This window comes from Rhinolophus hipposideros, assembly GCF_964194185.1.
Source record: "Rhinolophus hipposideros genome assembly, chromosome: 6".
NCBI classification, from domain to species: domain Eukaryota; kingdom Metazoa; phylum Chordata; class Mammalia; order Chiroptera; family Rhinolophidae; genus Rhinolophus; species Rhinolophus hipposideros.
The window spans coordinates 77,931,907-77,950,718 of record NC_138052.1 but is presented as its reverse complement, the minus strand read 5'-3'; the positions used below and the strand labels follow the sequence as shown (position 1 = coordinate 77,950,718).

The 18,812-nt window shown below is 35.6% G+C and overlaps 1 protein-coding gene across 1 annotated transcript in view; it reads left to right on the top strand.

Annotated features, from left to right (window-relative positions):
- The first annotated feature begins 7,935 nt into the window (after positions 1–7,935).
- KANSL1L (KAT8 regulatory NSL complex subunit 1 like) overlaps positions 7,936–18,812 on the top strand; it is a 100,295-nt gene continuing 89,418 nt past the window's right edge. The window contains 1 exon segment of the mRNA XM_081051753.1: positions 7,936–8,146. The gene's annotated coding sequence lies outside the window, so the exon portion shown is untranslated.

Below are 18,812 nucleotides of genomic sequence, written 5' to 3'. Positions count from 1 at the left end.
TTGCATTGATCACATCTTGAATACTGAACCAACCTTACATTCTTAGGATAAATCCCACTTGGTCATTGTATATTATAATTTTTACATATTGTTTGGTATGATAATAGTTTATTAGGAATTTTTGCATCTATGTTCATAAGCAACATTGGGCTCTGATTTTCTTTTCTTGCACTGTCTTTACCTGATTCTATTATCAGGGTAATGCTGACCTCATAAAATGAGTTAGGCATTATTTCTCCCGTTTTCCTCCATGCCATTGATTTGCTGGAAAATACCTAGTCATGTATTTTGTACAATGTCTACCATTATTGACTTATCTGATTAATTTTTCATGGTGATTCCTAATTTATTCCTTTATTTACTGTATTTCTTGTAAATTGATTGTCAGACCTGGAGCCTTAATTATATACAGGCTCAATATTCTGTTGTATCACACCATGAGACATATAACATGTAGTTGTCTCAGTTTCAGTGATACTAAGATTGATCAGTTGATTCAGATAACAGTCTGATACCTCTGTAAAATTCCCTGTCAACATTTTACCTGGTGGTTTTAACTTAACATCTGTTGAGAATTAGTTTCAAAATCTATTATTTCATTTGGAGTTGTAAAAATTGATTTTCTAATATTTTAAATCCTTTTGAATTAATTTCCATAAAGAAGAACTTTCAAGTTTTTGGTCAGTCTGTATGTCTGATGGGCCCTCTCGAAATCAGAAGCTGAGACACAGAAGTATAAAATGAAAAGCGAAGGAAGTCGTATTGAGCAGGGAGAATAGAGCCTTAGACAGTGAAGCAGATCTGACAAAATTTTGCCCTATGCAATGAGGACCTCTGGAGTAAATCCTCCCCATTAGTGGAGTCCCACAATTGGCAGGAATGGCCAGTCCCTTGTTCCTCTGCCCTGCTCAGTCATTTTCTGGGGACTGCCTGGGAAGAGGTAGCCTTGGCTTAAAGCTAATATGCATCCTAAACGTGGTAAAACCTGGAGGCTCAGTTAACTGTGTTCCTTACAACATAACAGGAAGTTCTTTCTTGAATGGAGAGCTGGGATTTATACCTCCATGGCTCCCACATCCTGAAATACAATTTGTAAATGAAAGGCAGAATAACTTCCTGATTTTTTTTTTCCCTTTCATCAATTTTCAGAGTAATGAGTGGAGGCCCCAGCAACCTCCAATAGTGGTGATATTATTAGTATTAATAAGGACTGATGGATTTTGGAAATTTAATGTATTTTAATTAATTGCAGTCATTCTTTTTGATGCATAAATTGGTTCATCCTAGGCCAGTTAGAGTCCCTTTAAATTTGTTCTTATATTTTCTTTTTCCTTTGTATTATGGAAAATATCAAACATATAAAAAAATACAGAGAATAGTATAATAAGCCACCATATGTACATCGCCCAGCTTTGACAATTACCAATTCATGACTGAGCTTTAGTCATCTATATCCCCATTTACCCCCTACACTCATGGATTATTTTAAGACAAATACCAGACATCATGTAATCCTGAGTCATTTTGACATGACCTGTTATTTATGACAGTGTCTTTGCTCTCTGGCAGAACAAAATTTCCCATACCCATCACATATAATTCTTGCCCTATAGCTGAAATCAGCCATTCCCCCCCCACCCCAAAGATCCCCCAGTAGTAGTGGGGATTTTCTAGTTTCAAGCTATTACCAAATGTATTTGTTTATTTATATTATTTTACATTCCGTTTCATAAAATCCCTCTTGAAATTATTTTGATTACTAAAAATCATACATTTTCTTCAGTCTTTTCCTTAAATCTAAACTCACCAGAAGTTTATCTTAACATATCCCAAGAGAAGTTGTGTTTCATTTTACAATAGAAAGTTATATTAGATAGTTTTTTCTGTTGCAAGAAACAGAAAGCTCAAATCAAATTTGGCTTAAAAAATTAAGGAAGGGCTCACAAGACTGGAAACTCAGGGCAGACTCAAAGCTGGTTGACTGAACATCTTAGCTTTGTCACTAAGGACACACTTTACCACTTGCTTTCCATCTCTGTGTTCTGTCATTTATAGTGTAGACTTATTTCTTAAACTGGACCATGAGATGGGCTTTCTTGTTCATGTCTAGAGTGAGAGAATAGACTTGTACCTAGTATTTTGGGCATAAATACTGAAATTCACTTTCATGGAGCTAGTTTGCATCACATGCCCACCTCTGAACCAATGATTGTGACAAGGGAAATAGAATGTATTAATTGGTTTAAGCCAGGTAGGGCCCACTTTGGGACATGGAGGTAGGAGCAGATTCACTCAAAGCACATGAGTTGGGTGGAGGGCTGAATACTAGCATGAAAATTAAGGAAATATTAGGAAAGTGGAATTAAGGAATAGAAACCAAAAGGCAACTAACAAATAACTACTATAAAAACTACAAACTAGATCCTGGTTGTTGGGATTAGTGCCTGTAGATTGTCATATCTCAAATGAGACATAGTCTCATTTTTTAATGCCACTTAAATAAAAAAATGTTTACGTGATTTTTGTAGTAGAGAGTTTCAATATTCACCAGTGCACAGATCTCTTTTTTGGGCACAAAGAGAAGTTTATATTTCCTGATTCCCTTGTAATTGGGCAGGACTGGGTTACAAGTCCTTGCCAATGGATTATAGATGGAAGTGACATGTCTTATTCTGTGGCAACAATTGTAAAAGTGCTGTAGAGGTGACATAAAATCAAAGCATGGAATACGGATCCAACATATGGAAGACAAGTGCTCTGAAAAGTTACCTGGACTTGCAGCAAACTTTGTATGAGATGGAAATAAACTTTTTTGTGTGTTAAATCACTGTAAATTTGGGGTTATTTGTTACTGCATCATAACCTGGCCCATCATGACCAATACAATGTTCATATGTTCTTACACATGATATATAACTGAGGAAATAGAACTGGTGTTACAATATATATGTAACACATTCAGTGACCCCAGGAAATGGCCACCATGTTTATATCTCATATGAAATGAATCAGAATGTTGAGATTTTTTTTTCCAATTGTAGCAATTTCTGACCAATATTTCTGGATATGCCTGTTTAGTGTAAAGATTTATGGGATTAATAACAAAAACAGCACCTTTATCATTTCATTCATCAAAATTCTTTAATGGTTTCACTAACTCCTACAGAATAAACGTTACATTCCTTACTTCACCTTGCATCAAAGCCTTCCATATTTTGGTCCTAACCTACCTTTGCAGACTTCGGCACCATTATTCCTTTGAATTACATCAATATGTTCAGCATTCTTAACAATCCTGGGCACAGCCAAAGAGCCTGAAAAAGGGACTGTAGTTCAAAAAAATCTATTTTAGCTATGTCTTTGCTTGACGTTACCCCAAACCAGCTTGTTACATTTAGCTAACCAATTTTAGACATTGTGCTTTGGAAACTGGTGGAGACCATTGCCTAACAAATATATATTCTCCTTTTCTTCCTCAATAATAATCCCTATATTATTGGAAGTGACAAGTGTTCAACTTTAGTTGTATTTCTGTCTCTTTTGCAACTAGATAGATCGGTACAACAAAGTTGTAGAATTGTTGAGAGGTACAGGAGAGGCAGCTTAAAGGCCTTGTTTGCCTTCTTTCTTTTTCCTGCCTCCTGCCTGGGAAGTGGTATAATGCCTGGAGTTCCAGTAGCCATCTGGGACTATGAAGATACTTTGAGAATGGAGGCAGAAGAGAATAGTAGAAAAGAACCTTGGTTTTTGATGACCTCGTGGAGCTGTTATATCAGCTCTGGGCCAGATACCTCCAAATTTTTTTTTAAAGCATATTTTATTGAGTCTTATAGTAAGATGCACCATTACTTACATACTATTAAGAAAAAGACCAGTGACAATAAAACAATACTATGCTTTCTTATTGTATCAATGCTGAGGTCATTCTGATTTCAGAAATGTTCAATTGTGAAAAATAATGTGTCTTAGAATCAATAAAATAAATTGTAAGAGAGAGAATTAATCCTTATGTTTTTAAGCCATCACTATTTTGGGCTTTTGGATGTATTTCACACAGGCTGTCTGCATCCTAACTGATACAGATTAGTTTTTAATCTTTCTGCCTATATATTTTGGACCTAAAACTTCTTGGGACTTCTGAGTCAACCTTCATCTGACAGTCCTTGTTTAAAAAATCAACTTTATTGAAGTATAATTCTCATACAATAATGTGTACCTGTTTTAAGTATTTTGATGAGTTTTGACAAATGCATGCACCCATTTAACTTCCACCATGATTAAGAAATAGAGTATGTCCATCACCCCTTCTCCCCATCTCACTCAATTCCCTCTACCCTTTGCCTAAGCAACCACTCATCTGCTTTCTGTTATTATAGATTAGATTTGTTTTTTGTACCACTTTGTATAAATGAAATCATACACTAATTACTCTCTTTTTTATCTGGCGTCTTTCAGCATACTGTTTGAGACTCATCTATGTTATTCCATGTATCAATAATTTGTCTCTTTGTATTCCCGAGTAGCATTCCATTGTATACTCAATTTGTTTATCTTTTGACCAAGTGATGGATTTTAGGTTGTCTCCAATTTGGAGCTATTGTGACTAAAGGTGCTATTAATATTTGTGTACACAGGTAGTCATTGTTTTATTCCCCTGTAGCCATGGGTCAGTTCTAATCACTCTTGTGTCCTGCCCTGGTTCTATGAATCCTACAGCTCTTGCTACCAACCCTGCCCTTTATCTACTTCTGATATCGGCTAGTTGGAGCTAAATCTGTCCTGAATAGGAATTGTAACCTTTCACCCTGCTGCCTCTTCTATTCTGCTTTCTAAACATGATCATAAAAAGAAGGAATAACATATGCTAAAATATGACAGTGGATGACAGTAGCTGTGGGCATATAAAGATAGAGGAATAAATACAACAGGCTTCCAAACTAGCCTTCTGTTCCATGAGAGGTAGTGAGGAAAGAACTCTGGCTAGGGAGGTCTGTCTTCATATCCAAGATTGGTCATTTATCAGTGTGAGAATCTAGAATATAATATTTAACCTCATTAATTACCCATTCCCCCCAACCCCGGAAAATGAATATAGCATGCACTTTGCAGAATGTGAGAATTAAATGCATACATTCATGCAACAAACATGTGTAGATGATTTACATGTGCCAGGCCCTCTCCTAGGCTCTGGGGATATAGCAGTGAGCAAAACAGCAAAAAGTGCCTGACCTCATGGAGCTTAACATTCTAGTGTAGGAAGACAAGACAACAAAAACAAAAGAATCAAAATCTATGTTATGTTAGATGGTAATAAGTGCCATGGAGGAAAACAGAGCAAGAGAAGGGGATAGAAAAGGCTCCGCTTGTAACATCTCCTCGATTGTGAGCTATTTAACACCAGGGCATAATCCTTCTCCTGTATCCGTAGCATTTATCACAATGTCAGCTGTATATTATTAAGTGCAGCACATGTGTTTCCTGAATGAAAGGACTGAATAAAAACAGTGTTGAGGAAAGAAGTTTATCTCATGAAATCATTGTAATGTAGCTTACCTGGACACTTTTACGGCCTTCCAGACAGGTAATAATTATGTCAGCAAGAATGGTGCCCTTCCCTTCTCCTTGTTCTCACTGGTTTTTGAGGTCTCCTAGTCACTGTTACATTTTTTTTCCTGGAATCAGAATGTACTTTCTGAATAATGACTTATGCTTTATTTAAAATAAAATAACTACATGCATTTTTCAGGCTTTGGTTGAATAATAAATGTAGAAAACCATTTGACAAATGATTCAGTATGTCAATTATTGTATTAAGGAGCTTTGGTATTCTACAGTTTCTGAAAAACCGGCATGCATTTTCAATCCCTGCTCCTCCCCCCCCAATTCCTATTATTTTTAAAGTATCATAAACTGAATATAAAAGGAATAAGAAAATTTTATTTGTATGATGGCTTGATAGATTGAAATATTTAAGGTCTGCAAATTTGAAGGACTGCAGTACTGAATATAAAAGAATTAACCTAGAATATTGGACACAGCCTACCTCCTAGTAGGGGTTGTGTGATGAACAAACTAGGTAATATATGCAAAATTATGCTTTCTGAATTATTACTTATATAATTACAAAGTTTAATGTCTATATCATCCACTATAAATTCCATGAGGGCAGTAACTTTTTTTTACAGCTGTATATACAGTACTGATCACATACATTTGGCAAATATATGAATATTTATTTTAATAATTGATAATTATTTCATAGGAGAAAACTATCCTCACATGATTTCATTGCACTACAATTCCTTCAGGTTAAAATCTGAATTTCAGTTATTCAACATTTATTCAATCTAGTTGACAGGGTACTTTTCCAGCCCAATAATATGATATACACAACCTCTACTCAAACTCAAAGATACTAACTCCTGAACTATTGATCCCTTCTTTCTTTCTCGGCCTAGTCTTTTTTAAAATATGAAGCTCAAATAAAAAAAAAAACAATCTTCCTTTGAGCTATCTCCACACATGCTTATCTGAGTTGTCACACTTAATTAAAAATAAAACATTTTAATGCCTTATTCATTTTTGCATTTCTGTTCCCAGGGACTAGGGTAGCCCTTTGAATATTGTAAACATCCAATAAATATATGTTGATTTAATTTCCACAACATATCATTCACTTATAATTTTTATTCCAATGAAGGTAGATCAATTTCCTCAAACTCTTCCTTTATCCCACATGAAGGTGAAACTATTGTTCTGAGGAATTATTAAAACGCATTCTCGCCTATAAATCAGCTTGTCATAAAAAAAATATTGCAGTAAAGTCACTATCTACTAGAAAGATCAGTACTCTGTGTTATATCTTACGCTTTGTTATAACTCCAATTCCTTGGATTATCCCCACTCCCACCATGATCTTATCCAATTAATAAGGGTGATATAATGGCAATTGTCTTTCTGGATCTAAATTTCTAGTGCACTCCATCCCCTAAATCATTCCATGTGAAAATTAGGTACTTAGAAATACTGTAATCCATCATCTAAAGCGCTATATTTAGTCCTGCGTCTAAAAAAAAAAAAAAAATTGAGTGAGTGGCTGGCGAAATGCAGGGTGTAGTTTAGTGGTAAGTGGAGCGCTGGGCCAGGTGCAAAACTCTCAGAGATGTTTTTATGTGTCCCTGGCCAGCTATCTCCACATAAAACTCCGTTTGTTTATTTGACTGTGCTACTGCAGAACAGAGTGAACTCCAACGCCACTCAAACCAGCTTTGTACAGATTTAAAAATGCTTGAACTGGCGGCTCCTGATTTTTTACCATAAAACGACACAGCTGGATCCACGGCAGGTTTGTCACCCTATTTCTGGGTCCCTCGCCGGGGCGGGGGAGGATCGTACAGAATGGACTTTAGGTTTGAACGCACAGCCTAAATAAAAGCAAATGCACGGAGATATGTAGACTTGGCAACTGTGACAACGCTTTGTTAAAACTTGCCCGTCAAGCGCCCGAGTGGGATGGTCAGGGCGCCAGGAGCCAGTGCAGCCCCGGCGCGGGCGGCAGGGCGTAAAGCACCGTGACTTTCTCCTGCGCTTTGTTTTTCCTAGCGCAGTGGTACAGAAATAGCAGAGCAGGGAAGGGAAGTCGCCCCGCCGTGTTTTTGTCGTGTATGTATGTTTTTCCCGGCTGGCACTGGGGAGGGGGAAGGAGGAAGCGCGAGCTACGCGAAACCCGCCTCCAGGGAGCCGCCGCGCCTCTGCAGCGGGGTTCGGGCGTCGCGCTCCAACCACTTCCAGAACGCTTCCAGCCGCTTCCTCAGACCCCGCCCCCTGCCGGGGTTTCCCCGCCACCCGCTCATTTGCATGGCGCTGCCCCTCCCCCGCTGCCATTGGCTGGCGCCGCGCCCCGCCCACTGTCCCTCCACCACCGCAGGGTTCCGTCCCCCGAGCCGCCCGGAGCTGCGGGCAGCGGGCGGACTGTTAAACCGCGGCGGCGGCGGCAGCCGGGGCGGGAGCGGGGCGCACTCTGCAGACGAGTCAGCGGCGCCCCGGGTTGGGGGAGGCGGGCGGGCAGCTAGAGATCACCTCAGCAGCCCCCACCACGGCCGAACCGAAGGTGCGGCGGCGGAGGGGAGCCAGGGCACCCCAGCAGGCGAGTGGCCGGCGTCTCAGCGGTGGGCTGAGGGGGGTGGGTCTCCTCTGCTTGGGACGGCGGCAACGCGGGGAAGGGAAAGCGAAGAACTCCGGGTGGACTTGCGGGCCAGGCGACCGACCAGCAGCCCCCCTCTTATCCCGAATTCTCTGGGCTGTTGGACTCTGGGTGCCGGCACAGGATTGCGCTCTAGGGCAGGGGTCGGACCATAGCCAAATTTAAACGGCTAAACCTAACAGCCTTGGCAGAAGCTGGAGGGAGGGGAGGGAAGAGGTGGGGGCGGGCCTAAGTGCGGTCACGTGGGGCAGGGGAGGGGCTTGGCAGGTCTTCCTTTTGTTTTGGCGGGCGCGTGCGCAGAAGGCAGAACACGTGGTCTGGGCCCGCCCCTTGCCACGGCAGCCACGCCTTAGCGGGTGTGGGTGTAGTGACCACTGTTTTGGGGAGCTCTGAGGCGGAGCCGGCTGTGTTAGCTATCACCGGTTTCGTACTTTATTTCAGGCAAACGTTGATTCGGCGTTTCCAATTAGACGGGATGGAGGTGGAGGACCTAGAGGATTACTGAGGAATGGTGTTTCTAAGTTTGTGTCGCTGCTCGGTGTGCTGGGGGGACCGATGTTGCTGGGAAATTTGAGGTCATTTGATAAAATTTGTTCGATAGCAAGAAATACAAGACCCCGGTCACTAAAGAAACCGCTGGAAAGGAACACGCTAGCCTTGCAGCCAAGAAGGAAGGCACTGGATGGATATTCTTGTAATGTTTTCTTACTCCGAGAAAATCAGTCTTTGATTCGTTCCCTAACCCCCTGTGTCCGAGGCAAATCCACTCCCTCTCTGGTCAGTGGTACGCGGTTTTTTTTTTTGTTTTGTTTTTTGCTTTTTTTTTTTTTAAGTATGGGAAGCACATTCACTTTTGATTTCCCCAAACTTTAGTCAGCTGGCGAGATTTAAGAGGATAGCGTCTTTTCATCTTTCCTTAACCAGTCTGCTAAACTTCGTTTGGGTCACTAGGACTGTTTTTAAAATACAGGATGAGGCAGGTTTGTTAGCAACAAAACCTAAGTGAGATATTTACCAGTACTGCAGACAAAACCAGCAGTGTTTTTGACTAGGAAAAAGCAGCTCTAAGAATAATATTGGAGAAAAACCTGGTGTCCTGGAATGTAGATTGCTTGAGAAAGGCTTAACTGTGAGGGGTCTCAGCTGTACGCGATTCTTAACTAGCTGTTTTGGGCAAGTCACAACTTTTCCGATCTCCATCTGTTTTCTCTTGTAAATAGTTTCATGGTATTGTCCCTGCCTTAAGAGATTATTATGAAAACAAAAGCCTTGTGTTAGTAAAAGTGATTTATAATCTTTCCCAACATTATAAATACAGAAATTGCCACGTAACACTGTTTTATAACAAAAGTAAGGATTTTTTTTTTTCTCTCCCTGAAGCCAGCATACCGGAAAGAATATAAACAATGAATGAATCATGAAATAGTATATATTTGAATATCCTGTAAATCTGTTATAACTATTATCTTTGATTCTCCCACAGTTTCCGCCTGCTTATTCAGATCAGTGTCAAGGGTGCCACCATTTCTTTTAATCTAGCCATTATTTCTTTTCCCCAACCCTCCTGGAGCAATTGTTTTTACATGAAACTTTTCTTAATCCAGCCAAATCTATCACATTGATGTTTGCAGTTTGTGTGTGTGTGATATGTGCCTTTATCAAATAAGTTGCTTATTTTGTTAAATAATCTTGTTTATTGCAAAATAATTTGGAAAATCAAGATGAATGCGAATAAGAAAAATACAAATAATTTGTATTTCTCTCTAAATATTTTCCTATGTATTTTGCGTATTTTTCCTAAAAATGGGGTCATGTTGCTTTTTTATCTGACTTTACCTCATAGACATTCCCATGTCATTAGTCTTTGAAAAAATTATTTTTGGCTGCTTAACATTACATCATGTAACTATCGTATTTAAATATTTTTTTTCAATTGGCAGATGTTTGGGATTTTTCTAATGTTTTGCTAGTGTAAATTTCACAACAGAGAATAGCCTTTCACATAAATCTTTGAAAAAAATTTTCCCATAGGTTTGTAAAAGAGGAATTACTGGGGCAAAGTCCATGTGTGTATGTGTTTAAGCTCCTGTAACATCACCAAATTATCTTCCAGAATGTTTTGATTTATACTCATTTTATAAGCATGCCTCACATTAATTACATCTTTGTTCATAATCTGGTATTAGTATTACAATGAAAACCTTGCTTTATTTTGAATAGTTTTTTTTAATCAATGTCTGTGATACATCTGTTTTCATAACACTGTAAGCTGCTTGAAGGAGAGGAATATATTTCATATTTGACATGCTGCAAATCACATAGTGGGTGCTCAGTAAATACTTGCCAATTGGCTGTTAATAGTTGCCTTTTTGACCTCTGGAAGATCAGAAAATTATGTCTTACTTTTTTGTCTTACTCAATTTATGAGTGCATTGTTGGCAATATACTACTTACTATTATTTCACTGATCCATTACCTTAAGTACTCTTTTTTGCTGGGGCGGGGGTGGTGTGGGCACTGATTTTATCACAGTTGTCTACTAAAAGGTCCAATGACTTCCCAACTGCTGCATTATCTAAGAGCTCCATCCACCTTTGATGCCATTTATCATGATAACTTTCATTTCCTTCCTTCATTCATATATCTTTTAGGGAATTCACTTACCATTTCACTTTGATCAGTCTAGTTTCAGTGTAGTCTTTTCTATCTTAAAAAAGAAGCCTACAGTCTAAAGTTCTTTTGTTTCATTATTCAGATTGTTCTTGATAACCCACCAATTATTGCCTATAACATCTTTCACGGCTGTTAATCTACCACATGAAACTTGCCATATGTAATTTTTGTTTTCATAATTTAATTATCACTTCATGTCCTTTTACATTTATCTACACAGTATTAGATAGTAGCTGAAGGAAGCAGAAAGTTATTTCCTTCAGGTTTAGAATTGTGTTTAGGATTGTTTACTTCTTAGATTCTTCAGGTTGTAAACAGCAAAGAATGGAGCTGCTTGCAACAAAAGTGACAGCTAATAGGTATTAATAATTAGCAACCAATTTACTGACTTTAGAACATATCATCATCTGTTATACCCCTATCCTTGTACGTAATGACCCTGAGTCATCATACAATTTTACATTATTTTCAGTATATTTTGTTTGGAAAAGCAAGGAAGGTGTATCATTTCCAAACGATTTTTTTCTTTTCTTTCTAAATGTTGTCTTGAAGAGAGATTTTACTGAATTGTGCTCCTTATTTCCTGATCATGTGGGATAAATAAACTACCACCAAATGTTAATAAAAATGGTAATGCACTTGCCTGTAGACAGTTTATAATGAAAATCGAAGACATTTTGTAATGAAAAATTTTAATATTTGATAATATTTTTTAGGTTTTTAGAAATACCTTGTGGATGTGAATATTCTAAGAATTACAGAAATAGGAGAGAATGCATTCATTTATAAAATTGAATTATAATAAGGAGGCTTTGTTAATAGTTTTAATGAACTTTTTACTCATTTTCATTTCTGTAAGACCAAGGATTCTCAAGCATGTTTTTAAAAGTAATTTTTTTTGGTAGTAGATCATCAATGTTTAACCACGTAAGGTTAAATTGGAGCCAAAATCTATAGACTGAGCAAATGTGATAGTGTATTTCTAAATGTAAATTTCTAGATCTAAGTTGATGTACACAGAAAAAAAAAAAGACTTCATTTATATTTCCATGAGTCATGCATTTATAGCTGAATAGTAATAATTCTGCTTGAAGTATGATCTGTTTGATATGTGGCCACCCAAGTGGCTTTATCTTTAATTAAATTCATTTAGTCTTTAAAGGGAATTCCTTTTAAGGCATAGTTTTCAAAATGGAAGTTTTTGCTCTAAACATTGTTGAGTACAAAGCACTGAGGTAACTACCCTGGTCATTCCAATTACTGCAGTGAGAATGTCCATATGTAGAATAAAGAAATCTTGGCAACACTATTTTGCATTCATACTTTTCATTAATTCCTAGATTTTAGAGGGACAAAATTATACCAGTGTACATCTCGCTACTTTTATTGTTTTAATTGGATTTACTTTTATGAGTTACAAATTAGAAACTGAGTTCCTGTATATTTCAGTACTGTTTAAAAGAGCTGCTTATATTTTGCTAAAGGAATTTTTTTCCTTCTCTTTCTCTGTTATAATAGATCAGCTATTTTAAACACATTTAAATTATAAGTGTGGAAATAATTTAATATTTGTTCCTATTTCAGGGTGTTCCCTCCCATCTCTCAAAATGCCGAAAGTCTTTTCACTTTCTTTTAATTTATGGATGAATCTGCTTTCTTTGTGATACTTTAATTCCTAGTTTGTGTTACTGCTCTGCATTTAAGAGAAGGGATTATCCAGATTCCAGCTGAAAGAGCAAATGTAATGTTCAGGGGGACATTTGGATAGGATATTTTCTGTGAACTATCTGGAATGTACGTTTGTGTACTAGAATATAAATCAACCAAAATCTGGAGCAGTTTTTTGGGGGATGGAAAATCAGATTTGGTCTTTAGTTTTTAATGCTTATACTTAGGAGGAAGAGTGGTTCTTATCTAGATTGTCTAGTGGTTCTTGTCTAGATTTTCTAGATTATCGGTTTCAATTCTGTAGACTAGATTAGCAAACTTTGGATTTAAAAAAACATGTGACAAAAATTGTTTGGTATTTGTGACCTATATGTACCTGAGTATTAAGTGTTTAGATCAACTCCAATTATTGATGTTGTAATTATCTTACTATGTATGAGTATCTTTTGAGAGATGACATAATATTGAGTATATCTCATGACTAAGGGATGAGATTGCACTTAGTGCTAAATTCATAAATATATATGATTTGTAAATCTTAAAAATAAAGATGGTCACTAGTGAAAACATTTTAGAGACAACAGGGGAAGACTTTTGATTTGTAGTATTAAGGCTATCAGAACAACTAATTTCTTCCTTAATTCACAACAAATCTTTTTTGGATTATATTTTATTGTAGACCAAAACTTAGAATTTATGTTGTAGACTTAATTTACAATCCCCTCTTTTTTTTTACTGAATTAATTTTATTTATAATAATGAAATTTGGTATAACCAAAAAGAAAGGAAAAAAAACGTTTTGATTCTGTGTAATTTTTAAATGTTCATTACTTAAAAGCATAAACTTTGGCTTGTCTTACTGAAAATTTCTCTCTGGTTGGTATTTTTTATGAGACTTCTAAGAAAAACGGATATATATTGAGATCTGGATTGTTCACTGGAGGGTTATTTACTTGGTGGATTATCTGTAACAGTTTTACAACAGACTTTTTTTTTTCACCCCAAAATTTTCTGGGCTGCAGATGTGCTAAGGAATAATTATTTATTTACTTTTAAACTGGAATGTAAGTTAAAAACTCTGTTGTAAAAACAAACGTGAAATTCATGCCCAGGAAATATAGTTAATTTTTGGATTGTCTAGAACTGTGCCTCTTGATAATCAAAATTATCTACTTGCTTAAAGTGTACTGATATAGTTTCTTAATTTGCAGTTTTGTTTCTTAAATCCTGTCAGCTTAACATTTTAGTTTCTGTATGTTGTGGTTAAAAGGAGTTTAGTTTTATCTCAGTTTTTTCCCTTTCAGATTCTTTGAAGTCCCATATCATCAGACTAAACTTTTTTAGGAAAAGGGACCTATTTTGCCTGAGTATTTTGGATGTATACAAAATAAATAATCATCAAAGATGATGGTGGTGCCTTAAGTAAGTAGAGCACAGTATTTTAGCAGGTAGGAAGAAATTTCTTAGATTTAGCTAAGATTCAAATACTTTTTTCCCCATGTAATTATGTGCATAATTAGAAACTGAATAATTAGAAAGTGAATAGTCATAAGAAGATCAAGATGCTTCTTAGGAAGTTCTCTGAAGATTTGCCTTTTGTATTCTTTATGTATAACCTAAAGTATATTATAGGTGCCTAAAAATATTAAACAATATGTTTGGCTAGGAACTTTGGGGACTGAAATATTTTAGTTATTCCTGTTTAATTAGGAGAACCATATACTTTATACTTTGTACTGCCTGTCTAATACAGTAGTTCTTTAACCACATGTGACTATTGAGCACTTGAAATGTGTCTAGTCCAAACTTGGTTTTTGCTAAATGTAAAATAAACACTGGATTTTGAAGACAGCACACATACAGAAGAATGTAAAATATCTTACAAGATATTTTTATATTGATTATAGGTTGAAGTAATATTTTGTATATTATGGGCTCAATGAAATTAAAGTTAATTTCATATGTTTCTTTTTACTTTTTGAAATATGTCTAGTAGAAAATTTTAAGTTATGTGTGTAGTTCACATGATATTTCAATGGAATAGCAATGTTCTATACTAATGTTTCCTAGCCTTACGGGTCCTTTCACAATAAAATATCTCATGAACCCACTTCCTTGAAATTTTAAAATAGTCATAATTTTAAATAATCAAATATTCAAATATTCAAAATATTCAAATTTTAAATATTCATAATTTTGAAATATTCAAATTTTAAATATTCAAATTTTAAAATAGTCATTCTATATTGGATGGTGTTTATTGAATAAATACTTATTTAGGGCCTGCTATGTGCCAAACAGTTGGGAATGACAACATTCAATTGCTGCCTTCATGCAGCCTTCATTCTAGTGGGAAAATGTGTGATAATGTTTAGTAAAAAATTATTATTTGTTGTAAGTATACTACTAATTATTGTATATAGTTTTATGTAATATAATTTTCATACATTGCTTCATTTATCAAATGATATATGCTATTTCATTATTTTTGGCATTTATCTTGCTTGGTGTTTGAACTTCCTGGGTATGTGGTTTGATATCTGTCATTAATTTGGAGAAATTCTCAGTCATTATTACTTCAAGTATTTCTTCTATATTTTTCTCTTTTCACTTTCTGTTCTCATTACATGTATTTTAACATCTTTTGTAGTTATACCACAGTTCTTGGATATTCTATTTTTTTAGTCTTTTTTTCCTCTTTGTGTTTGACTTTTGGAAGTTTCTATTGACATATCTTGAAGCTCAGAGGTTCTTTTCTCAGTCATGTCCAATCAAATAATAAGCCCATCAAAACATTTTCATTTCTGTTACAGTGTTATTGATTTCTGGCATTTCCTTTTGATTCTTTCTTAGAATTCCCATGTCTCAGCTTGCATTATGTGTCTGTCTTTGCATGTTGTCTGCTTTTTCCATTAGCAAATTAATCATAATTTGTTGTTTAAGTTGTTTTAAATTCACAGTCTGATAATTCCAACATTCCTGCCATATCTGAGTCTAATTCTGATGCTTGCTGTGTTTCTTCAAACTGTATGTTATGTTATGTTATGTTATGTTATGTTATTTTTTTATTTTGAGTCTCAATGTGGCCTCTACTTTAGGGGTTCTGTTCAGCTAGTCTTCAGGTGATTCTTGAGTTTGAATCTATAATCTATAATTTGTTTGTAATTTTGGTGTGATCCTAGGAGGCACCAGGCATAGTGTTTACCTAATCTGCCATCTTGGACCTTCTCCCCTGTTTTGTCTTTTAGTGTACCTTGTAATTTCTTGTTGAAAGGGGGCGTAATGTACTGGGTAAAAAGAACTCCAGTAAATAGGTCTTTAGTAAGACGTGGAGGGTAGGAAAGTGTTCTAAAGTCTGATGTTTGTCTGTTTGGAAGCCTGTACCCCTGGGCTGTGAACTCAGTTGTTTCCCCATCTTAGGTGGGACAGAATGGCTAGAGGGTGTCGGGTAGTTACTTTCCCCAACAGGCAAGGCCAGTACTGGGTATTTCTTTAATGCACTTTTAACAAAGAAAAAGCAATACTTTTGAATATAGGAAGTAATATGTTATCTATCACTTCTTTATTCTCATTTTATTTTACCTTACTGTAACATTTCATATGGCTGTCTGTATCTTCTTTATATACTTTTAAACAATTCTGCATTCTGGAATTTCCTTTGACTTCACTGACAGACTTTTAAAGTCTCCTTTTAAGGCTTTTTTGTAGCTCCTTTTCCTTTGCTCAGATGAATTTGAGTTAACCCCAGGGCTTGATCCTGGGCTCCTTTCTTTTCTTTGCTTATATTCTTTCCCTAGTTACACTCTTCTGATCCTGTGGCTTTAAATACCATTTGTATGCCAGTGATCCACAAAATAATATCTCTAACTATGACTTCATTCCTGAACTCTAGCTTGCTTACCCAACTGCTTCTACTTCGTCAGCTAATAGTTACTTCAAAGTCAACATATCCCAAACAGAAGTTTTATTTTTCTTCTTCAACCTTTTGTTTCCCCAAGTCTGCTCCATTTCAGAATATAGCACCACTGACCACCCAGTTGCTGAAGCCAAAACCTGAGTCATACTTGATTTCTTTCTTTTCCTTAAGTCACACAAAATGTTGGCTGTCAAAAGTTTTTTCACCTCTACTTTGAAACGTATCCTAGATTTATAAATTTTCGTTTCTACTGCTACCTCACTAGTCTAAGCCATCCGTACCATCTCTCCTTTAGATTAAATATTTCAGTAGCTTCCTAACTGATCTCCCTGCTTCCCTTCTTTGAAGTTGTTTCCATTCTTCCTCTAATACAATTTTTTTAAATCTACAGAATAACCACAGTTATTTTATTTTATTTTTCTTAAATAAAAATGTAAATCTGATCATGTTACTCCCTCACCCAGACATCTTCAGTGGCTTTGACTTGCATAAAATGTCCATGGTTTGGACCCTATACATCTCTCTGATCTTATTTTCTATTACTTTCTTTCTCTGGCTCTGTGTTATAGACATATTTGTCATTTGTTCCACAAACACACCGCATTTATTCCTTCCTGAAAGCTTACTATTAGTTGTCTTTTTTCCTTGGAAGTCTCCTAACCCAAATCTTGGTTAGTTTGTTATTGTCGTTTCAGGTCTCAGAGGTCATTAACACAGAGGTCTTCCTTCATCCAACAAATCTAAATGAATTTTTGCCCCAATGTAGTCATGTTGTATTACTCTACTTTGTTTAATTTTTATAAAGACACTGTGGAACCCTTATATACTTGACATTTTCTTATTTGTATATTTATTGTGTATCTCCCATTTGCTAGATTGTAAGCTCTGTAAGAATAGAAACCTTGTTTTTCGTGTTCACTGCCATCTTTCTTGTTACCTAAGATGGTGTTTGTTACATATTGCTCAATAAATATGTATTAAACAAATGTTAGGTTTTAGATTGATATATATTAAATTGAGGTTAAAATCTAGCTTCTACCAAAAATAGTCAAAACTATATTTATGAGTCAACGTTGGCCATTCTTCATTTCCTGCTTTTAAAAAGTCAACTAGTTTATTTCCATAATTTTTGGGAAATGTTTATTTTACTTTTAAAAGATGACATAGGTTTTCAGCTGCCATTCACAAGCACTTCTCTATAAATAACGTTATGATATGGATAGTCTTTATACCCAAATGAAATCACATGGCTTTATTTGTAGCTAGATATTCTCACTGTGTTGTTTTTTAAATTGGCTTCTGAAATACTGGAGATAATTTTAAAAGCTATATAATAATTGTAATCATGTGGAATACAGCTTATGAAACTTATAGAGAGCATCTTGAGGTGAATTTGCAGGATTATTGTTTATTATTTTATGCTCTCAAATTAGTATTCCTTATGCATTCTGCCTCCAACCAGATATCCATTGTGCATAAAGTGAAATAATACACCATTGAAAATAATTACAATTTAAAACTGTTACAAAAAAATAAAACTGTTACAGTGGTTGAAACCATTATTCAGAGTTAACCTTAATGGTAAACTCAGTAACTTTCAGGAATTTGTACATCTGATTTTCACTAACTCCTGAACATATATCTTCCATATATATTATATATAAAATATATAATATATATAAATATGTATGTATACTATATATATATATATCTCAAAGTCTCTCAATTGTTATGTTAAAGTTGTTTTAAAATAATTTTTAAATGTTTATTTAGTATTTTAATTTTGAGCACGTCCAATTTGTCCGTTGTTTTTCCCTTTATGAATAATGTTTTTGGTGTCATATCTAAAAAAATCTTTGCCTAACCCAATATCACAAAGGTTTTCTCCTGTGTTTTTTTTTTTGCCCCCTAGAAGTTTTATGGTTCTAAATTTTACATTTAGGTCTATGATGCATTCTGATGGATGTAACCATTTTTATATAAGTTGTGAGGTATGGGTTTAAGGCTCAGTTTTTTTGCATTTGGATTATGCCAGGTGCATTTATTGTTCGAGAACCATTTGTTTAAAAAAACTATTCTTTCTACATTGAATTGTCATTACATATTTGTCAAAAATCACTTGACAATATGTGTGTGGGTCTATATTGGAGCTTTGTATTCTTCCTATTTATCTTTGTGTCCATTCTTTTGCCAATGCCACACTACTGTAATTAGGTAGGTAATATGATTCTTTCAGCTTTGTTCTTTTTCTTGTTTTGGTTTTTCTAGTTCATTTCCCTTTCCATATACATTTTTTAAATTCAAATTGTTGATATTAGCAAATATCCTGTCAAGATTTTGATTGGGATTGTG